The sequence below is a fragment of the Rhodnius prolixus genome, unplaced genomic scaffold (assembly GCF_049639745.1).
Source record: "Rhodnius prolixus isolate KJV_2025 unplaced genomic scaffold, Rpr scaffold_14, whole genome shotgun sequence".
Classification (NCBI taxonomy): domain Eukaryota; kingdom Metazoa; phylum Arthropoda; class Insecta; order Hemiptera; family Reduviidae; genus Rhodnius; species Rhodnius prolixus.
In genome coordinates, this window is record NW_027411594.1 from 1082501 (window position 1) to 1107165 (window position 24665).

Here is a 24665-nt window from a genome sequence, read left to right on the forward strand (position 1 = left end):
GACTACCAAGTCCCCAATGCACCTTAGCCGCTCTTGATAATATATTAACAAACTGCCAGCTTTTCTCACAAATGAACTGTAAGTGCCGGTCCCAGCATAGCTTTCTATCAAAAATCACTCCCAGGTACTTCAACTGGTCCACCATTTCTAACTGCACGCCATCAAGATACACTGCTATATTTTCAGAATTTATTCTGTCTCTCCTAGACATATGCAGCACCTTAGATTTGTTTTTGTTGAAGGTAATTTTATTGGCTAAAGCCCAATTTTCTATTGTAGTAAGTATTCTGTTGGCATCAACATTGAGTTCCAAGCCAGATTTTCCAGCAACTAGTATTAACAAGTCATCGGCGAATGCTATAACATCACAACGATCAGGAAGCTGAAGACGGAGGAGATCGTCGTACATAATAACCCAGAATCCTGGGCCGCAACATGATCCTTGTGGACATCCTCTGCTTACTACGGCCTCTTTTGATACTGAATTAAGATTTATACTCGCAGATCTTTCAGTAAAATAACTTTTTGAGAGCTGAAACAAATTCTTGGGACATTTCCTCTCTTTCAAACCTTTCAAAATAGCTGGCCACCAAGCTGCATCAAACGCTCCCTGAACGTCAAGCGAAATAAGAAGCACTTCCCACTTTATATCGAAATAACCAATTATATATTCATTGACTGCTTTCAGAGCACTAATTGTTGACATTTGTGGCCTGAATCCGTGCTGTTTACTTGAAAGAAAATGATTTGAATTCATATAATGCATGATTCTATCCATCAACAATTTTTCCAACACTTTGCCCGCCACGGGCAGCAAACTAATGGGCCGAAACTTTGATGGTTCTTCTGATTCGCACTTACCAGATTTAGTCAGGATCACTATTCGGGATTTCTTCCAGCACACCGGGAACATTCCGCGCACGAGGCATTCAGTATAAATGCTAGTCATGGCTGTAGGGTATTGGTTATAAACATTAATTAATATTTCGCTTGTTAAGCCATCCCATCCAGGTGCTGCATTCGATCGCATGCTCTCAATAGCCCACCTCACCTCAGCTCTCGTAAATAAGACATCATCATCTGTCTTAATTCCCTCCTCCACAGTCCGCCTCGTCTCTTTATGAATCGGCAATTCCTGATGAAGGTCGTCCTCGGGTACAAATTTCTTCATAATCACCTCCAAGGATTCATACAAATCAGACGTGAATTCACCATCTGCTTTACGAACTGTTGCTATACAGGTACTTGGATATAATTTACCAGCTGCCGCCTTGTATATAAAATTCCATGGATTATTCACAGAAGTAGCATCACAAAACGCCTTCCAGGAATCAAGTTTTGCATCCTTTATCTTCATCTGATACTGTTTCTTGAGATCATAGTATAACTTTTTCCTTGTCTGTCGAAAAGTTTCATTATTATAAGTACGCTGATATAGGCGCCTGGAAGCATTAACTCTTTTACGCAAAATGTTGAGTTCATCACTCCACCAACTCACGGTTCTCTTAACAGGTCGGATTCTTTTGCAAATACTCAGGATTGATTTTGTGCAAGAAGTGATAATATTTATAAAAAACAGTTCGACATCCCTTTCAAAATCCTGCGAATGTTTGAAAAACTTTTCCAAGGATTTATCCAGTTCAATCGGGTCTAACACATTACTCTCTACACTCAAGAAATTACAAAATTGTTCGTAAATTTGATTATAAAATTCACTCCAATTAGCTTTTTTTGTATTAAATTTATAACTTGATGGATGAGGCACTGTGGTGTAGGAGTTAGTTAAATTTACTTGAAAAGTCAAGTAGCAGTGATCCGAGCAACTTTCCTCTCGCGGCTGGCACCATTCAGAGACATAAGAGACAAAGTTGAGTGTAGAAACAGTCAAATCAATACAACTCGAACCTCTAATGGTTTCAAAAGTTGGTATATCGCTGGGCTCGTTCAATATTATTAAAGACCTTGAAGCTAAATATTCTTCTAAGATTTGGCCTCTTTCATTTGTGTTGGTATCAAACCAGGAAGTTGAGCGCGCATTGCTATCCATACCTATCAATAAACGACCACAAGAAGCTCTCAATAGGCCATCTATTTCCAAAACATCACTACCAATTGGACCATCATATGGTAAGTAAACACTGGCCACCCAAAAATGAAAATTTCCAACAACCAGCTCAACCAAAACCTTATCTTCATTTGAATTTTGTGTATGTAAAATAGCATCAATATTATTATTAATTATTATAACTGCAGCTCTTATTCTGTTATTACCTTTATAATAAATTTTATAATTTAAGGGAAAAGATGAAATTTTATTTGCTACGGTATAAGGCTCTTGTATTATGGCGACATCTATTCTAAGGGAACTAATAAAGTTATTAAGCACGTGGTGCGCTCTAATGGATCTTCTTAGATTTATTTGAACAACAGAAATATTAGTTAAAGAATTGCAAGTTTGTTTGTTTACTTTAAAGGCCATAGTCAATATTGCTCTTTTTAATGTTTATTTTGTGAATGTAACAAGGGCAGGCTTTACTGAGCGCAGCGTGATTAGTATCTACTTGTTTATCGGCCGGTGAGTACTTGTTGTATTGAATGCAATTTACACAGGAATATTCTGTTTCCCGGACAGTGCACTCTTTAAGTGAATGTTTCGCGGTGCATAGTGGACAAGTGGTAGTTCCTTTACACTGGTTATGCCCTTGTTGTGCAGACAAAGAACTAAAGTGACTCTAGGTTTGGGCAGGAATCAGATCACTCTGATTACAGGCCTATTCACAGGGCACGGAAGGTTCAGGAAGGCACAATAAGCCTCTTGGTGGCTGCAGTGCCGTGGGATATGGGTCCCGTCACGCCGTGTAAATCTTGAAATCTTGAACGCAGATGGCCTACAATGCGAAAGATGGTAGTCATCACCTTTTCAACCAATCAAGAGAAACCATCTCCCACAGAATTCACGCAAAGTGAACAGTAAAGTTCAAGGTTGTTCTTAAAACTAAACTGTAAATGGAAAGCAAATATTATTCTTGGGGTAGTCGTTAACTGATTTGAGTATAAAGCTAATCGATTACTTTGCCAGTTGAATTCTTGCTTGTTCAACAATTTAATTAATGTTAAATTAGTACGGTTGGAATATTGCAATTAGATTAAATATACAATTGTTACACGCTAGATGGCAGCGCAGCCTTTTGTTAAGGACATTTTCCTGTATTAAAATCTTTAAACAGCAGCTACCTACCATTGGTTAAAACCAAATCCACTTTATCTGCCTATTGTGACGCTTCCTGCTTCCTAAAAGTACTCGGCTTAAAAAGAAAAGAAATTGCCCCGTTAATTATATTTCAAATAAAATTTAGCAGTACATTATCCAGATTGTAAATTTAAACAGTCGTAGGTTTTCCTCTGACGACACTCTTTTGTAATCCTTCGATTCTTTGGGGAATATTTCCTGTTTAGGTTTTAACCCAGTAGGAACACTGTGTTCTTCTAGTGTGACCACGAGGTCTCTTGTTGCTAATATCTTAGTTTGGATCGTACCTTATTGTTTATTGAATATTTACCTTATTTACGCTTTTTATCTTCATTCTGATTTTATACGAAGTAGAATAAATTGTGATTTTTTTTTGGGGGTAACCTGCATTTTTTGTTTTCGTTTTTTGGAGAGCATTTCCGCCTGGAAGGTGCCAAAAATGCTGAGGTGTGGCTATTAAATAACGAGACTATTGCTACAAAACATTTTATTTTAAATTGATACATTTTTAGTTATTATCACCTTCAATATACACCCCTCCCATATCCCTATAACGCTCCATGCAAATTTACCATTGTTTCGAAACAGTGCTGGAAGTCTTTTTCTGTCAGCTCCTGCATGACGCGTGCCGCTTTTTCTTTCACAGCTTCAACGGACTGAAACCCAGTGTTCCTTTTAATGCAGATTTGACTTTGGGGGAACAGATCTAAGGTCAGGCGAATAAGGCTAGGATGGCCTAAAACTGGGATGTTGTACTTGGCTAGAAACGTCGTCTTGACAGACAATGCAGTGTGAGCCGGCGCGTTGTCTTGATGAAGAGAACCCATGACTTGTTCTTCCACAAATCGGGCCGTTTTTTTCCTTACTCTTTCACGGAGTTGAGCAAGCACCTCACGGTACTAATGTTGATTAATTATAATCTATATTTTCATCCGTTTTGGACGTGGAAGGGCGGTCCCGGGCGGTCATCATCTACGACGTCTTCTCGGCCATCTTCAAACCACTCAAAAACTTGCGCACGTGATTAACATTCATCGCCATAAACTTCTTTTAATAAAAGATTAGTTTCAATAGCGGTTTTACCAAGTATCTTGTGAAATTTCACGACAATTCGTTGCTCTGCTACATGTGTAGTATCATGTTTTCGGCAAAACTAAACTAACACCTCTTACACAAACGACGGTTTCGGTCAGACAGATTTCTCTACAAACACGTGAGACGCTGCAATCGAAAGAGAAGGCTTTACGCTGCACAGCTGTCGGTCATTAGGATTTGGCGCAAGCATAGTTCTTCTGTAGCAGCATCAGTATCAGTTATTTAATAGCCACACCTCGTATTGTCCACTGATACTTGATCCAACCATTCCGGTTGCAGTCTTCTCAGTAATCTTCTCCCTAAAATTGCATGTAGCGTTTGAAACTTTTTAGAGTGGATTCCACCCTCCCTAGGGATCATCTTCGTAGACGATGGCCTTCATTTCAGCTGTGGAGGTAGCCTTGACAAAAAAGTGGCACTTCAGTCCTCATCTACAATTTTTAGCAACCTGCTTGTCATTAGTCGTGTTTCGAAAGTAAACAGAAAACAGCCTTTAGAGTGGAAATTTTGCAATTCTAACAGGATGTTCTAACCAATTCAGTTAATGGTTGACCTTTTACAAGTGAGAGTTCGCATTAAGGCCAGAGGTAGAAAATTTCGTGACGTTGTCAATTATTTTATGGACTAATTTGTGGTTCTAATTATATATATTTCTCTCCCCTTAATCTTCTGCTTTTTGGATAACCAATTATCTTTACTAAATACATGACTGTAAAATGTAAATTTGGCATATTTAAAAAACATTATATACATGTTTTTATTTTTTTAGCTCCTTGAAAAATAAATAATCCATCGGTAGGTGGTGTGCGCGGGGGGTGGTAGGACAGTTTAATGGAGCCTGGGGCTACTCCAGTATGTACGTAAATTTGCATTCTGTCCTCGTCCCCTTCTTGACAATGTTGGTAGAACTGTTCCCTTTCTCGGTGATGGCTATCTGATCTCTTTTTCACACATTCACTTCTGTGACACACACGCACATATATACGTACAACAAAATACCTTGTGTGCGTATGTATAAAAATATCTTTTTCTTTCACAATATTATTGTTCCAGGGTGGTTTTTTAAAAAATTATTTGACGTCAGTTAATTGTATATTTCCTACCTAATATTAAATTGTGTCCCTTTGTCACTTTTAATATTAACAGGTGATTTTTGTGTTAAGCTAACTTCCACTATTCACTATTTCAGCCCCACTTTGGTATCATATAAGAGATATTAATATACTTTCCGGTTTTTTCTGAAAAAGGAATTTTACGAAAAACTGCCCAATTTTGTGAGAAATTTATTTTTTTCGTTTGCTTTTGGTTTTTTTGAGCCCACTCTTTGAATGATAAATCAGAAAACCCATTACTCAACCTGTTTCATTCTATTTATCTATAATCATTGCTTTGACGCGTTCTTCACATTATCTCAATTGTTTGTAAAGTTGGATTAGTTTCTAAATCTTGCTCTTTTGGGCGTTGCAGCCTTGGACCTCGAAAGGGACCTGGACTCCATCCACAATCATAACTACATTGTCTTCTTTCCTTGCCTTTGTCGTCTTTTAATCTCAAACTCCAATCTTCTCAAGTCATCTTAATCGGAAGAAACTAGATTCCTCGTCTTCGTGGGGTTAAATGTTTTCCTACCAGAGACTCTATTTTTATTTAGTGCACTGGGCGATTAAGTCGCCATGCTCCCTAGTGTCCTGTTACTACCTTATTAGTTTATTATATTAGCATCTGGCAACTTTTAGCCGGATTTGTTGTTTGAAAGCCCCGGTATCTCTCATGAGATGAGGGGTGGACGGGGAACAATGGGCATTTTGGATTGCCTGCGTTCCTTTCCCTTTCTGGTGGAACCGCCCGGCTAAAACAATCTAATCTAATCGGAAGAAAACCTTGCCTTCGACTTCCATTTCTTTACTTGGCGCTAATGACCATAGACGTCTATGCGCCGGTAAAAAAAAAATTACGTCGTCGCAATTACGGAAAGAGGGAGATAGAAAGAAAGTACAGGTATGTCACCAAATGTAATTTATGTGCCTCCTAGCATCGTGCGAAGAGAATAGACAAGTACGTCATCCATTAGCGGAGAGAGTATTTGATGATGGGTACTATGATGGTACAAAATATTCAAGACGATAGACTATCCAGGCGTTTTAGCCCATCATGATTAAACGATCATCGGTGAAACATTACCGCCAACATGATGGACACAATGTTAGGATAAACCGGAAATGGGCATCAGAAGCTGATATATGACCTTCTTCTTTGGCTGCCACACCATCTAGCGGTTTCGCATGAGTGGTCCTGGCTAAAGATGAGCCTTTCTTCACCATTTTTCTGGAATCAGTAGTAAACTTGCTTTCTACCAAATTCCGTCGTCAATACTTGCCGTAACAATTCAACCAGCCCACAATTACTTCTTCTGCCTTATTTACATGGTCTCGTACATTTGTTTGTCCACTACTTTCTGTTGCTCTTAAATTTAAACTGGAAGCCCAGAAGTAGACCTGCGCATACCATCTAGCTGAGACGATCTTTTTTGCCTAAAAGCAAAATTACTTAACAATTTACTCAAGGATTATTTAAGGAAAATTGGGATTTTAAAAATTTTCTTTACAGAACTTTACTTTATTTTTATCATTGTTTTTTCTGAATAAATGCATTACATATTTCTAGGAGGGTTTAAGCATTTTCCTAATTTTTATTTTTTAAATTTCGTTAGCCCATCGATATGGAAATATTTCTTGTTATGTTATCTACTGGTTTATATTAAAGTAAATATTTATTATATTTAAGATTTTTTCCAAATTTTAATTTGCGTATTAGGTTAAATCAATTAGAATACAAAGTATCTATACAAATTTTAAGTCTTATAAATTCTATAATTTCTCCATAACAAAATTTTGTAATTTAATTGGACATTTCGTTACAAAATCTAGATATCCTGTGGATGACATCTTTGGCTAAACAGGAAATTGAACTTTGATGGACTCCATTAGCTAGCGGGGAGGGCTTTTAGTTTTCCCAGCGTAATAACGTACCATCATCAATGCAGGGCGGCTTCTGTGTTATGATGTGCTTCACCATATTGTCGTGCAGTATGCACTAAAAATTAGGATTGTGATGTTCTTTTATTTCTAATTAGATACAATAGAGAGTTGAATATTTGTTTGTTCGAGATTATTTTTATTAATTATGGATTTTTTTAATTAAGTTAGAAGTTTATTTTTTTGAAAATTAATTGGGTAAATAAGTGATGTAATAATTGTGATGAATACGACTTTCTTTAACTGCTATGCTGGCTAGTTCCAACCTAAAATTTCTTTCCAATCCCGAATTTTAGAACCTTACGTACATTTTTATTAACATTTTGACAAAATTTTTACTTTACAAGGAGCCATATCCCAACTCATACTCCAAAAAGGTCACGAAAAACGATTTTTTTTTGGTAGGAAGAGTAATAAAATAAAAACGTTCTAAATTTTTGATGAAAAATTTCTCAGAAAACAAAACAAAAATGAACTATCTATTGAGTAAGTTGGGTACTTCCCGGGGCTGAGGATTTAGAGTGTTTTAATATCGTAAATTTGTAAAAATTACTCTGTTATTCTATAATAATGATAGAGTAGGTCCTTTGAAGTAATTCAGCGTGTAATAAAGGGAGCTAGGGCGGAAACAAAAAGAAAAATCCGCGTTTATTCCGCCCTAAAGGAGAAACTTTGAAGCTGTATGCAGTAATAATTTTAGTAAATTGTCTAGCTTAATAGGGACGCATAATTAGGCTCTTGTTGTTTGTGTCTAGAAACTAGAGTAAATTGGACCGAAGAGGGAGGGAGTGTCACTAGTCATGCCTGTTAACCCTTAACATGCATTTTAAGGGCATGTGAGGTAAATAGCTGCATTTATGTAGATAAATAAGAGTGAAGTGAATCCAACCGAAATGTTGTATGTATATTACATATGGTACTGAGAGAAGGTTTTATGTACTGCACAAGTGTGTGTGTTTTGTAGTGTGTATATTTGTGGCTGCTGGGGTGTTATGTATAATATGTTTATACATATATACTAGAACCAACTGTGGGCAAAGTTTGCAAATTGTTATTGTGTAGTGGTAACCTACTTCTTTTCTTTAAAAAAAAAAATTGAGGAGCAACTCGCTCTAAAGACAAACACTAACAAGCACACTACTCTTGTAAGTAAAAAAAAAAGGCCAAAGGTGAAGAAGATAAGAGTGACACAAGCATATGTTCTCCGTGCTAGGGTGGGATAGAGCGAGTTACTCAGGGTGGATTGTTACTGTTCTTAAAATAAATTGGATCTATCTTAGCATGGCATCCACTTCATCTCCTGCAATCCTGTGACACACATAAACACACACACCTCTCTGTCTATGCAAACATAACATGATCCTCAGCATAGATATACCCTGTTCTCCCCCCCCCCATAGCATAGGAGCTCCGAGAGACCTAACCTGGGCAATCTCTGCCGGCTTCTTCCATCATATAAACTAACAAATGTTCGTGTTATGTTCTACGCATTAAATTTTGACAACCTACATATACGAGCTAGTTATTATGAAAAATTATATTACTTCATTACTGTCACTGATTCTTTGAGATCATTATTATAACTTTACCTACCATTTTTATGGTATGCTAATTTGTTTTCCTTAAAATTCCTTTTAGTCTTAACTCAAAAATATTTTACCAAAACTGTGCTTTAATTATTACTTTTTACTTTCTCTTTAATTTACAACTATTTTTCTAAATTCATTTTTCATTCTACGCATCCATTTTAAGGTTCCCTGAATCTAAAAAACTGGTTTTTTTGAAATGGTACCATTGAGAGTGTATTTACTAAATACCTTAAAACCAAAAAATCTCAGGTGTGGGTTTTTTGAGCGCATAATATTGGGGTGGATTAAAAGTAAAGTAATGCCTATTTTTTTTCAGACGAGCTTTACGTCCAACTATGAAATTAGGTGTCGCGGACGGAGGCGACTAGCAAACATATTTTACTGTAAATTTCTCATATTAAACATTAAATAAAATCTAAGGCCTATAGACCGGGAATCGAACTCAGTACCACACAATACATAATTAGCTTTGCAGGTCTCGCCTCTAACCGCTCGGCAACCATGGCGCCTTATTGGGTTGGATTATATTTTATTAATTAAGTAATTGATCAGATGTAATTAATTTTATTAATAGCGGCCAATAAGATTTCCCCCAAAATATTGCATCTAGATTACATAATCAGAAATCAATATATTTTTAAAAAAAAAAAAGAAAATCCGTTTTCTTGTAGTTCACGGGGACTGGTAAAAGTTGGGTTTCCCGTTAAGGTGTCATGTTGCAGACAATTTATAGTTTTACATTTTAAAATTTAGCCTTTAAAGAAAATTTTTTAAGTTAGTATTTTGAAGATTGTAAATCAAAGAATGTCAGCTGAGTGTTGCAAATACTTGGGGTTTTAGTATGCAGCTGAATACTAGATCGATGACTGTTTTAAGAGTACCTCTTTCGTTTTTTGAGAAAAACACTTTGAGGCACTCAACTTTCTTCAATAACGGAACTTTAGCTACGACTTGGGAACATGAAAAATAAGTTACTGTGGGGCGTATTAGCGTGGAAGTCTTAGCCAAGGCGCCAAAATGTCTTTCCTTAAGTGGCCTGAACTGTCCCGCGAAATAGGCGACAGATTTCTCCAGAAGCACCTTTATGGAGAAAGAGAATGGTTAGCACAGCTCTGCACCAACCTCCTAGGAGTAAGGATAGTGAAGATTTGTGTGGCCGAAAGAGATCTGAGGCATTACCTATGCTAATGGGTTCTCTTAAGCGGCGGGGTATTATTGTGGTACTGAAGAAGCTTTGATGGTAACATTAAAGCAAAATATTCGCGTGGATAATATGTGTTCAAAGTGTGGACATAATCAACCCAAGTACCTTCCCAATGTCTCAGAATGTCTCTGAAAACTTATTAGGGTGAAGTGTTGTTGGATTCTTCATAGGATTCCCTCCGAAGAAATGGCTCTTAAAATCCAACCTCATCAACCAAAGATTTCCTGGTTTTCCCTGCGATTTCTTTAGAGAGAAATAAAAACTTTCTTTCGGTATGCTCTTTGTCTTCCTGGCAGAGATTGATGACCCTGCAAGAGCTTTTCTTTGTTTCAGCCTTTTTCTTTTTTTTCTCTAAAAATAACTGATAGCATATTTTCATCTCTTTCAAGGGTTTAATTGCCAAGTTACCCTGAGGGTTCCAGTTTGGACTATTCTTTAGCAGTTATGGTGGGTACAGAGAGTTTTCTTGTTCAAAGTATTCTTCTCATCCAGCATCCGCTACATATCTGCTGTTCTTTACCTTCCATCTTTTTTTCCTCGTCACTCCTTTTTCCCTAGGTTTATTGGCACACCTAATTAATAGTAATTTCAAAGGACTTTTGTTTCAATCTCAGCCAGACTTTGCACCCTTTTATTTCTTTTAAGTTAATTTACACTTTGGTGATATTTTTTTAATTTCGAAATATGTTTTCAACTGTTGAAAGGATAAACCCCGAAAATAGGTAACCATAAAGAAAAAACATTGCAATAAAGAAAGAAGAGTGGTGAAAAGAAGGTGGTTGAGACTGTGGAGAACCATTTCATTAGTCGGGACATCTAAGGGAATGCTCTCTGATTCCAGAAAGTGGCTTGGAAGTGGAGCTTCCATTACACTTTCTGCCCTTGATAGGTTATCCAGCATACGAGCTGGATGTATGTACCTAGAGCCTGTGTACATACGAGCCTGTATGTACATACGAGCTCGTATGTACCTAGAGCCTGTCCTTTCTTTGAGCCATGTGTAACACAACAAGGGTGATGCCGCTGTTTCAATTCCTTCTTAAGCAGTAGTACAAAACAAAACGCTTCAGGCATCACAGGAATGTACTTATATTTTTTTGGGAGCAAACTTCATTTTTATCCCTTTTTACTTACTTTAAAAAATGATAATAAAAGTAACGATAGGGTACCGCAATGTGCTAATTGCTTGCACTTTAGGAAATTCGACATTACTTCGCTTTTTCCAAATTACCCATATTGAGATTGGTGCATCGCAGCTAATAAATTGAATCCATTACTCCATAAAAACATAATCTGAACTACGTAGCCCTAATGGTCTAAGGATTAAGTACTGACTCCAAATTCTGTCCACTTAATTATAGTCTGGAGACGAGTACTTGTTTTGTAGACTATTAAGACACAAGACCCTGACGCCATTCAAGTTCTTTACACTGTTTCAGTGGTGAGTATTTCTTTTCCTGACTAATCCTAGACAGGATATTCAGTTGCCCTCAGTTCCACCCGAAGAAGCGTGCGCTTCTACAGTTATCTGGAAGCTCTCAGTAATTCTATTTGAGTAAATTTAGGCGAGTAACTACTAACTGTATCTGACAGTACTGGGTTTCCATCTTAATAGTTACTCTTGAACTTAAGACTTGCACATACCTGCCTAGAAGTCAAGATTTCTCTGTTTCTGGCTTCTCAATTCCCTTTTCGGAGTTTCAAATCACTTGTAACATTACAAGGATGGTGGACTCGAACTGAAGACATGGTAAAAAACATTGTACAATTTATTACCTCTTTAAAGTTACAGCTTCTAGCTTTGATCACGCTAAAATTGCGCACAGACCAAACTCTGAAACACTTTTTTTTTCTTGGCTCTTGGGTCTTCAAAAAATTGTATTTAAAATAGATTCATTGTAAGAAATGAACTGTATATGTACCTGTCAAATAAATAGTATTCTATTATTTCACAGGCCTCGACTGTGTCTCGTGCTATTGTGGTTCGAATCCAGCTGACCTTTAACTTCTTTTTTTTTTTTTAGCGTAATTTTATTTCCATTTCATTTATTTCCTTTCGTCCTAAAGTTTTTCCTTACCCCTCTCTTCCCTATTCTGTTTACCAAAGGACCTCTCTTATCTACTGAGTGCCAGCTCGGCATTTCTAGTTAGAATTATAGTTACCAATACTTAAAGAAAACAAAATAGTGGGTTAGGCCTCAACATGCCCAGTTAGTTTACTTTGGGGCAGTTCTCTAGTAAATGGTACGCTAAAAGTAAACCTACATGTTGAAAAACAAAATAAATAAATACAATTTTGGATTGGATGATATTAGCGCCAGAGACAATGGTCCACAGCAAGATGTTGGTCCGCAGTAAAGGACGGCCATTGTTTAACTTTTCACCTTGCTACACACATAGTCCAGGATATTGCTTTCCAACAGCACTGATTGTCTTATATACAATCTTCCCAGTTACTTTGCACTCTCTGGAAAGTCTATTGTTATCTTTTTTCATTATTATCCTAATAATAGGAGGTTTAATATATTTCTGAGAACAGAATCAATATTGATGGGTGATGTGTTATCGTTGGCTCGCGTGTATTTAAGGGTTTTTTTTAAAAAAAAAAAAAAAAAAAGTGTTCTCGTACTAAGTACAATCAACAGTCAAAACATTATACTCATGGTATTTGACGTGAAGTGAATGATGCAGAACTTGGGAAATGGGTAGCCGTCAAAAACATCTCATGGTGCTGTACTGTAATGTAATATTTTGGGCTTTGGTCTGTTTACAATATTACAATAATTAATTATTGAATTCATGGAACCTGCTCCAAAAGAGTTGCCTGAGGTCTGAAATACATTTCATTGGTGAGTTGTAAAATTGATAAAACAAAATCTTTTGTTTATTAAAAATATAATTTAATTAATATTAAAGTAAATTTAAATTATAATAAGTTTTGTTAATTAGCATAAGAAGAGTTATTTCCTTGTTTTTAAAGAACCTAGTCTTACCTAAGCTCAAGGTTTGGTCCTCGGTCAGTCCGAAGAGTAATCTTTGAGACATAGCACTTAACTCAACTCACGATATTTGGATTAGATGAAGATTAACTCAGCGGCACGGGACCTATTTCTCCAAGTTACCACAGCCACAAGAGACTTATTGTGCCCTCCCCTATGGATCTAGTAGACGAAACCACCCCTTCTAAGAAGGTTGAGGACTTTCCCTACTAGTTCTTTTTGCGCTACTATCTCCTTTGGTCTTAAAAAGCCAAAGGTTTCACAGAGCAACCGCTCTATAACAACAAGCCGTGAGAGGCCGTTTCCTTCTCTTTCTGACACAATCTGCACAATGGTTCCAAGCTCCACCTTGTGCAGATGCTTCATGAACCTACCATATCCTGTGTATAGGCCTGTAATCTCAGAGTAATCTGATTTCTACCCGAGCACAGAGTCTCTTTGGCTCTTTGTTTACACATCCAAGGCATCATAGTCTTGCGGTTGTGTTTGATCCCAGTTCTTTTCATGTTCTCTCCAGGTCGAAACATAATTCTCCGCAATACTTAAATTTAATCTGACTCTTCTTATAAAGGCTAGTTCTTATACATTCTAAGAAACAATGTATCTTTTGTTCCTGTACAACGTGAGATCAGGAAATTGTGGTCATCACCTAACAGTTCCTTTATTTTTGTCCCCAACTTCATTCTTCTCAATATAGTTGGATTCTTTATTATTAATTAAACACCTTAAAAATGTTTTATGCTCATTTAAAAAAAATAAGAACGAAGAAGTTATCATGATGACTAACACAGTAATTCAATAACTTAGTTTCAATAAGCTCCAGTTATAGAATCGGTACAGTCACATCGTTACGAGAGTTTTCAATAATCAAATTACTTTCAATACCTGGTTTTCTGTCCGCCATAAACCTTAGAACTTCTGTCGTTTAAGGAATAAGCTACCACGTTATCGTTTTATAAAAGTGAAGACGGCATCTTACCAATTTGAATTCAATTTCTTTGAAAAAAATATATACTGCTAGCGAAAAGAGAGAAAAAAAAATCATCCTTAATCATCCATATTATTTCAATGAAATCTAATAAAACTCTAGGCTATTTCACTTCAAACACAGTAAAAGATTGCCTGGCCAATGAAGAAGGCCTTCAGTCGTCGAAGGGAATTTTTTGGTGGATTGGATACGGAGGAAAATTGGTGGCTAAAAGAACTGTGATTCTGAACTGCGAGGATTGAGTGGAATTGGGAGGCGATTATTAATATTGGAAACGCTTGGATGAATCCCATAACTCGAGCCCGTAATTGCGAATTTGGAATTAAGGGCAACATTTTATCACTAATAATCATTTGTAAATATCATTTCCTATTATTTTCTACATCTGCTGTCCATAAATTAGGTCAACCCTGATTGTACGTAAGTAGGAACGATCTTGTAATAGTAGTTGTTCATTGATATTCAGGAGTAACTAGTTTACAATTAGCCATTTCTATTTTAAAAAAATACCTTAATTCCTCTCTTTTTGCGACATCCTTCATTAAGGTCACACTGGAGATTTCCTTTACCAACTTCTCTCAAGCTTATTACATCCGGCCCAAGCGGATGACATAGCGGGAACGTTTCAGCGTGATTAGTTCCTCCTAGCCCCACCAAGTTATTGAACTGATGCAGAATATTTCCCCTGTTATTCATACTTTTCCTTAAAAACTCTCTCTTCGATTTGGGCCTCATCTTGTTAACTAAACATCTCTTTAAACTCTAGGACAAAAAAAAACCTTTGGAAAAGAGAAGAAGGGTTGAATAAAATGCTTGGCAAAAAAAGGAAGATAAAAAATACTGAACTCGTTTTAACGTCAGTACATTAACGAGTAAACTGGAGAGCCCAATTTCCGACGTTGCTAACTGTAAAGTGACTGGAATAAAAGTAAGGAGAAACGAAATTGGTGCGGAAATGGAAAACATTAAAAAACAAAAAACAAAGTAACTGCGAAGTAGTCGAAGAATACCAAAATTACAGCCTCTTTTTTCTTTTAAGTGGTTCTTCATTAACTCCTAAATGGCCTCCACCATAAACGTTATTAATGGCGGCTGGGGTTGGTCATCTTCTTTTAATGAAAAGAATTATTTCTCAATAACAAAAGAAAACATGCTGTAGTCCCTACTAATTAAGCACCAGAAGCGTTTAAAGAATTTCGACTATCTTCAGCTAAAGTGATTCCTAAGAGGTCTTCAACATTGCTGTCTCCTTATAGAAGTCAGCAGGAGATACTGATGGCATTAAAATTCAGATGAAGTGTAGTAAATCCTAAGTAGCATCCCATGAGAAGAGATTGGCTTCAAACTTGAACCCAAATATAAGTTTTTTATTCGATAACTTAGTAGTCTCTCCAGAACATCACATTTCGTTATTATTGAATTACAAACTGAGTTGGGAATCTCAAAAATTGAGACTAAAACCATATTAGCTCTAATATCTAATTTTTACAACTATTTAAAATTCTTGAAAAGTCCTTTATTAGAGTTTTTAAGATTTTATTTCTAATGTAGAAAACGGAAACGAACTCGCTCAATGGCGTTCAAGTAAGACTTGGCTTAACTTTTGGCAAAAAAAAAAACGTAAAATTTAAAAGAATTGCCCAATAAAAACTAAAATGGGGACTCTAAATTTTGTGTCAAAACATAAATCACTTCGCAATAATAAGGCAAAAAGCTCCACTTAATCTAAAACCATTTTTGCGGAGCTTTCTCACTTTTCTAGATAATAAAATGTTTCTTTATGAGATAATTGTATAAAATCATTTGCTAATTTAAACCTCATTACGAGCTTTTCTTACGAGCCACCTTACTTGGTGAAAACTGTGGAAATAACCTTCAATTTTCTTTACTTTACCAGAATACTGAATTATTAGCTCATGCGCTTTATAAATAAATAAAAAAAAGGCTATCCAATGAGCGGCCACGAAAACTAAAAAAAAATAATCTTTCTTAAAAGAAAAAAAAAATATTCCAACCAATCAGTTCTCTCTCCCTGATTTTCTTCGCTTTTCCTCGAGTTGTGGCTTTTCTTCAGTGTTCCAGTCTTCCTCCCAACGTCGTCAATGATGACAATCACAGCTATCAGCGATCAAAACTGGGAGGCAGTCAGAAATGCAACTTCTAATTTTGTTCCAACGAACAGATTGTCCCAATTTTCAGTAGAACCTTCGTTTTGGTACCTTAACCCTTGGCATTGTTATACATACGTAATGCATAATATCGTATTTTAACAGAAACATCTTAAATATTATATTATTTGTAAGAATATTAATCTTTTTACAATCAGTATTTTCAATTCATTAAATTATCAATTTTTTTTACAACTTTTATTAGAGGTATTACTGCTAATTGAACAAGTTTTATTGAAAATATAAACTTCTATTTAGTGATTACCCCATTTAATAATGAATAGTGACTTATTGAATGCAAAACTCACCACTTCTTGATTTGGACTTCGCCAATTAACATTTAAGATGAGCAGAATCTTATATTTTCATAAAAGTAGGAGATTATAAAGTTTTTTTTTGTTTTGAATAGTTCTTTTAAATCTTAAATTAATTTCCTTTTATTTTCATTTTCACTTGTTCAGGGAGTTCTATGCTATTTAAGGAAAGTGTGCTTGAAATCGTTGCAGGCTCTAGAAATGCACCTTTAATTAGCAAAGCGTCCAACAGAAGGATAAGGGCAATTAATTGTTTTAATGCTTCAATTAATTATTTAATAAACTTCATAACTTTAATAAAGCTGAAAATTCTTGTGCAAGCATGTGCTTCTACGTCTGTGTTCGCAATAATAAAAGAGAAATCTACGTCTTGCTATAAAAATACTTTACACGATCTTCAGCTACATCTTCCAACGTACCAAGTCCTCTAATATTATCCAGTATCTTGGGTAGACATGTAGTTCTCCAATAAAAGCAGGATAAAGCGTTCTCGCAATTTTGTCTTCCTTAATCCTCCTTACCTTTAGAGAAAAGGAGATTTTTGACTAGACTGCTGGCGGCTTCTCTGCCATGTGGGCAAATTGTCGATCGACTTTGCCCGCTGACATGACTTCGACTTTAATTTGGCTTTAGTTACTTAAAGCAATCAATGTTCTTTTTTTGACTAATCATCTTTATTTTCGCGCAGTCGCTTAAGAATTGGCCATTTTATAATTCTAAATTTATGATGTTTTAATGTCGCAATGATTTAAAGTAATGATTGAAATTATTCCCAAACACTTGTTTATTGCATTACTTACTTAATCACTTAAAAAAATTTTATACATGGTAAAATTCAGAAATAAATACAATTTGAAATTATAATTTAGCATTGCTGTATAGGTGGTGAGTTTTGAAACATAAAATGGAGCCATTAATGTTAGTGCGGAGAATTTTCGATTGAAGAGATTTGAATTCTTCAAAACTATACAAATTAAAAATTTCCGTTGTTTAAGAAAGGAGAAATATGTCAAGTTTCAAATTATCGCGGTATTTCCTTTATTAATGCGATCGCAAAAATATTTACGGGTCTACTGTTAAGACGGATTGCAAATTGGGTCCAGAATAGAGGTATCCTCAGTGAATGTCAGTCGGGTTTTCTTCCTGGCTATTCTACTGTAGATAATGTGTTCAGCCTGACCTCTGCGGTGCACGTGTCTTGGAAAAGAGGGTTTAAAAGAGTTTACGGTTTTTTCGTGGATCTTTCGGCAGCTTTTGACTCCATTGACAGAAGAACTCTATTTTACAAATTAAGTTGTATAGGCGTGTCAAGTAAGTTTCTTGCTACCCTTGGAAGTTTATATAGTAACACTAGATCGGTGGTATGGAGTAAAACGGGAGTCTCTTCGTTTTTTGATTGTATGATGGGTGTTAAGCAAGGATGTCTTTTGAGCCCTCTGCTGTTCTCCCTGTTTATAAATGATCTAGAGCAATATTTAGGCGAGGGTCTGCAAATAAATGGGCGTAATATCAATGTGCTAATGTATGCCGATGACCTGGTGCTCCTTTCCACGAGTGCATTTAAAATGAAAAAAATGATTTGTAATCTAGAAATGTACTGTGATAGGTGGAATTTACGTGTAAATTTGGCTAAATCCAAGATGATGGTCTTTCGTAAGGGAGGGCAAGCTGGTGATGATAAATGGGTGTATAAAAATCAACGTATAGAAGTGGTTAACCAGTACAACTATCTGGGGGTGTTGCTGACTCCTCGGCTGGCATTCCAGGCTCACCTTGCTAATAAAGCTAAATGCAGTAAACTAGCCTTGAATCTAGTATGGAAACGTTTTATTTCAAATAAATTTATTTCAGTGAACTCCAAGTCCCGAGTCTTCAATACGGTTACTCGAGCGATGCTCACGTATTGTGCGCAGGTTTGGGGATTTAAACAGTATGAAGTATTGGACAAATGTGAACGGTTCTATTTGAAACTGCTTCTAAGCGCACCAAGTTACACTCCGAACTACATGCTGGATCTGGAATGTCAAAGAAGTAGTATTTTTGAATATTGCCTGAACCTTCATTTGGGATATATTGGTAAAGTTGTGTTGAGTTATGACGATGAGCGTCTTCTTAGGTTTCTGGCACACGAGGTAGTTAGATGTAACACGTTCTGGTTTCGAGAATGGGCAGACCTTGCTCGAAAAAATGATTATGGCTTGGCTCTAAATTGGGAAAATAAGGAAATGTGGTTGGGGGAAATGAGAAGTTTATCCCAGAAAGTAAAGCAAGTTGAGCTGGAGAGAGCAAGAGCTAGGGCAAGTCATTCAAATTTCAACAGTTATTACAGCCAAATATGCTTGGGTAATTGTAATTATTTTTACAATGAAAATAATTTAGATCATGTAAAATGGATTTTTAAACTGAGGTGTGGACTGTTGAATTTGAATGACAAGCCTTGGAAGAAAGAAGATCACAGGAGATGCTCTTTGTGTAATCTCGGCCAGATGGAGGATCACTTCCACTTTATTGCCATTTGCCCAGTTTTGGGATTTATAAGGAGAAAGTGGTTTGGGTTTTCAAACCTCTCCAGGGTACTGTTTGAACAGTTTTTAAGTGGAGGTGATTTTAAATCCTTGGTTGGCTACGCTCAGGAGGCTTGGATTTTTAGGGTAAGTTTGGTAAGGGAGTTCAACTGGGATTAGCTATAGCCTGAGTTGTTGTGTGCTGGAATAGGAAATTATATATAAAATTAATAAATAAAATGAAATAAAAAAATTAATAATATTTATATAAAAGTAAAAAAAAAAAAAAATATATATATTCAAATTAAAGATAATTTATTATGTATAATAATTATGTTTTCAAATATTGTAATAGGGAAATTTTATTCAGTTGTTTAATAAATAAATTATTATCAAAAAATTTAATAAAATAAAAATAAATTGTTCTGTGTTAGGGACAGTAAAATGTATTGTATTGTGAGACTCTTCCTCCTCACAGTCTAAGGACTAAGGAGTAGAGATTAGTTGAACAAAAAAACATTTATGTAAATGTATATTACTGATGTTAATAAATCTCTCTATTATTATTATTATTATTTTATTACAAATTAAAACTTTTTTTTTTCGTTAACAGCGGAACTCAAACATCGATTCATACGCGTCACTTCCTCTTGGTAGAAAATACAGAAAAGGAAGTAGAGTTTTGTGCTGTTAGTGGGTATAGACACGATCTATGACTGACTACAAAGTTTCGGCGATGATATTTAAATCATTGGACTCATATAAAAATAATAATAAAATAATATTGCCTTTAATCAAATAATAAAATGATTTTTTTCCTTAATAAAAGAAGAGAACCTATTCGTGAACGACTACTAGCCGTTAAAACCTATTTCAATTAAGGTAACTTAGCTTTGCCATGTACGTCCCCTCAGCCTCCATCACCTGGGTATGGCCCCTGTACATAGATCAGAATTCAATTTTGCAACACCCACACCACCGTTGTGCACACCCTCTCGCAGTCCCAATGCGTCTCCTGGTCCTTTGCCATGGTAACGCCAGTGGACAACAAAATCAAATCTAATCTGCAAAGCAAATCAGTGCAAATCTACTCTGCCAACTATGTGACTTTGCCATCTATTTAAAGATTTTTTTATTGAACTTGCTGAGACCGATGTTTTTTATTTATTTATTTATTTTTAAACAAATTAAAAATAAAATAGATGATTTTGACCCTTCTGATGTGGATGCCATTCTTTACTTAAGAACAACTTAATGTTGGCTAAGTAAAATGATTAAAGTTGTCAGATTTTAGTCAAGTAATTTGACTGTTTAATGCACATTCTTAGATGAAAAACAGTGGCCGAACTGACACAGCATTTTACGATCCCTAAAAAAAAAAAAAGGGGTTTCGATCTCGTGAAAACTTGTACAGTACAGTTCCAAGGTCCTGTATCCTGTAAAACTACTCACGAGGCTAATTACTTCAAGGCGTCTGCCTTATGTCATAGTTAGGCCACCCCTATCCTACCCCACAGAAAACTTCTAATCTCAATCTGTTCACTGGTTAACTTGTGAACCTGCCTGTATTGGCGGAGTACCTTTTATTTATCAAATCCGTTGAGAAAAAAACCAGGTTTAGGAAGTGGTCCTTCCAAAAATCCTCAGATTTCTCGTCTTCGGGAGGTTAAATGTTTCCATACCGGAGATTGTGGTATCTGGTAATCTTTACCAGAACTCTCTAGGTTTATTCAGCAGTGCTCTGGGCGATTGAGATCGCCATGCTCCCTAGTGTTCTGTCCCTACTTTATTAGTTTATAGTATAAGCATCTGGCAGTCTTTAGCCGGATTTCTTAATCTTGAAGCCCGGTTTCTTTTTTGAGATGAGGAACCGCCCTTTTAATACAAAGATCCTAGGTCTGCGTTCCACGACGTGGTAGTGTACCACATGTAACGATTACATTCTTTTTGAAAAAGTTATGAGTTTTTAGTGAATATCCGGTAATCAGCGCCACTAATTTCCTGAGATTCCTTATTGAAGGGATATTCAATTAATAGTGAAGGGACGAGTTCAGTGATTTATTGTACTGGATTTTTGAGTTCGGATTCAGCTGTCAGTCCTTAATGTTTTTCCTTCTTAAGAGTTACTTTTTTGGCCCAATATCCGTTAATGGGTAGTGTAGTCTTTAATGAGAGAGCACTGGCCGGAAGCTGGCAATCAGTGAGTCTCCGGACGCCAATGAGCTCAGATGTTGACTCTTCTTTAATTAAAAAATACAAAACAAAAAATTAAATCTGCCTTCTCTTTGTTTTTTTTTTTTTTTTAAATGGATCCCTTTATTATATCCTCATTAAGTTTTAATATCTTCCTTAGAAGCTGCGGAATCTAAGTAAGCATACGCCAAACTATTCATCAATGTTTCCATCGAATCTGTAAAACCTGTGACATTGATAAATGACTCATCTTTACCAGCTTTACAAGAGACTGATGAGGAGAAAGTCAAATCTAAGCTTTCAGCGGAGAGCTTTTTTTTTTTATGCTTTCTCTTAGTGATGGTTCAGAAGCACTTCTTCCTCCTTTTGGTTGGTGATGAAAAAAGGCTGATATATTAATTTTTGGTAGCTTAGCTTTAATTGGAAGATGTAAATGGGTTCAAGGTGAAAGTTCAACAAAGAATATCCTAATTTATTTCTCTTAAGATGGGGCTCTACTCTTTCAACGGACATGGAATTCAATTGTTACCCGTACATCCCTCACCTATGATAGAAACCATCCATCCAATGCTGGATACTGGATGGTTAATTACAAGTCTCTAGTGATTTGGAGGACTTAGGGGAGGAACCATTCTCTTAGTTCGTTGAACCGTATCTGGAGAGTTCATTTAACTTTACAGGCACTAAGATCTTGAAATGGGGAACCCATTGATTACTCTTCTCGTCCGAAGAGAAGTGCACCCAGCTACTTGGGTTTCATTCTCACAAAAGAACCGAAACACACCAAACTAAAGAAGCAACCATAGCCAAAACAGGAAAACCATAAACCGATAGAAATTCGATAGATTTAACATCATAATTTTTTTGATCATAGAAATTGTTTTACAACTATTAAATGACGTTAGTAGTGGGATTAATCAGTATTGATTGATAGATGACAATGCACTGTGATATAAATGCGGTAAAGGATACGCCCAGGTTTCTGTTAAGATTTATTGCATTTCCTGTTTCAGACTACACACATACATGCACCAGCACACAGCCACCATAATCAAGCCCAACTTTGTCAATTTTATTCAAACATTTCTTCTTTACATGGAAAATTTATTATACATGATCAAATTTTTTATTATTTCCTTTAAATTAATAATCAAATTTATATTCTATTCTTCACGTTTTTCCATTTTTCTTTCCTTTCCAACGTGTCCTCTACAACGGTAACAATAGAACTGTGACGTAAACTAAAAAATACAACTTTGGTCTTCTGTCTATCGCGTGGTTATTGGAGTGGAATCAATAGTTTGGTTTAACATTTAACCTCTCTTTTCACTTTGGTCTCTCTTCAAAACGCACTTTTTTTGCTAATACTCACACGAGCAATAATTTATCTATTTGCATACAAATGAGTCAATTGATGCGGTTTCTACCTCACAGTCAAACGGTCAATCAACACTTTTACCGAGAGGTTCTTGAAAAAAACTTCTAAAAAGGGTCATTCGTGTGAGACCAAACATCAAGAACAAGTGGATGTTGCTAGTGCTGCACGAGACCGAGACAAGGCGAGACTTTATGCAGTCTCGATCTCGGTCTCGGTCTCGGTCTCGTCGAGATATCTCGGTCTCGGTCTCGGTTTTTTGAATTTTTGTTTAAGTATTAAAAGCGGTTTGCTGTTAATAATCTTTTCAAAAAATGTTATTATTTTCTAATAATTATTTTAATTTATATATTTATATAATTGGTAATGAAAATGTGTGTAAAAGAAGACAACTACTTACACTTCAATGCATCATATATTACTATTACTGTTATATATCTTCATATAATTTCAAAAAGATGTTAAAAACGCGCCAAATGAAAGACCCAAATAACATATCTGCCTCCTATAACAAGTCGATTCGTGAAATAAAAAATACACCTCCCAACAAACTTCCCACTCCATTAGTTATGGCTGTTGGTGAAGATAAAGAATCTGATAATTCACCTTTTGACGACGACGACGACTGCATCAATATTTTTGCAACATTTGCTCAAAAATCAGCAAATATCACCGAAGCATGGAAGACAGAAATAATTAATTACACCAAATTAGACCAAGCACCAGTAGACGTTGACATTTTAGAATGGAGAATTCCTTCCAAAATTTGTCTAGAATGGCGAAAGATATTTTTAGTACCTGTGCAACTTCAGTGCCATCGGAAAGATTATTTTCGCAAGCTGCGATGATAATGACCAATAGAAGATCTTCTCTAACTTCTGACTCAGTAAAAGCTCTTTTATGTATCAATGCTTGGGCAAAGTGTATCTTAAAAACGAAAATTTGTGGCAATATTTTTTAGGTGCATAGATAGTCTTTTTTTCAAATTCAATAATTCACTAATTCTAAAATATAATTCAAATAATATCAAAGTTCAAAGTATTAGATTATTAATAGTGAAATTTATGAAATTGAATGAATGAATGATATGAATAGTGAAATTTAGTGAATTTATGTAAAAATTATGTAATTCGAAGGGGGCCGCCACGGTAGCCGAGCGGTGCGAGACTTGCGAAGCTAATGTGTATTGTGGTACTGGGTTCGATTCCCGGTCTTAGGCCTTGGATTTTATTTAATGGTTAATATGAGCAATTTACAGTAAAGTATGTTTGCTAGTCGCCTCCGTCCGCGACACCAAACTGGTAGTTGGACGTAAAGCCCCGCCTGAAAAAATAGGCAATTACTTTACTTTGCTTACTTTACTTATGTAATTCGAAGTCAAATAGATGTAGTAATATTGAACATATATAATAAAATCGTATCTTTTAATAATTAATTCAATACCCGTAATGATTATTTATTAATAAAGAACACAATTTTATAAGTTTGTAGCTAAAAATTAATATTTGAAAAACCGAGACGAGACCGAGATTTCTCGACGAGATATATATCATGTCTCGATCTCGGTCTCGGTCTCGGTTGCTCAAGTCTCGTCTCGGTCTCGTTTCTCGTGCAGCACTAGATGTTGCATCACGATAATGCTCCTTGTCACACAGCAATTTCAATAAACCAGAGTTTTTGGCCAGTAAAAAATATTCCTGTGGCTCATCAGCCTCCTTATTCGCCTGACTTGGAGTCCTTGTGACTTTTTTTTTCTCTTCCCGAAGTTGAAAAATCACCTCAAGGGGGAACTGATTTTGGGACAGAGTCGAAAACATTCAAACGGCTGTAACCGACTGCAGCTGAAGGCTATTCCAGTATTGGAGTTCGAGCACTGCTATGAGGAGTGGAAGAAAACGTATCCAGCGCTGTGTTGTTTCAGAAGGAAGTTATTTTGAAGGTGACAATATAG

General features: G+C 36.0%; 1 protein-coding gene across 2 annotated transcripts in view; it reads left to right on the top strand.

Annotated features, from left to right (window-relative positions):
- LOC141451623 (cell adhesion molecule 2-like) overlaps positions 1-24665 on the top strand; it is a 407804-nt gene that overhangs the window by 345959 nt on the left and 37180 nt on the right. The window lies entirely within an intron of this gene.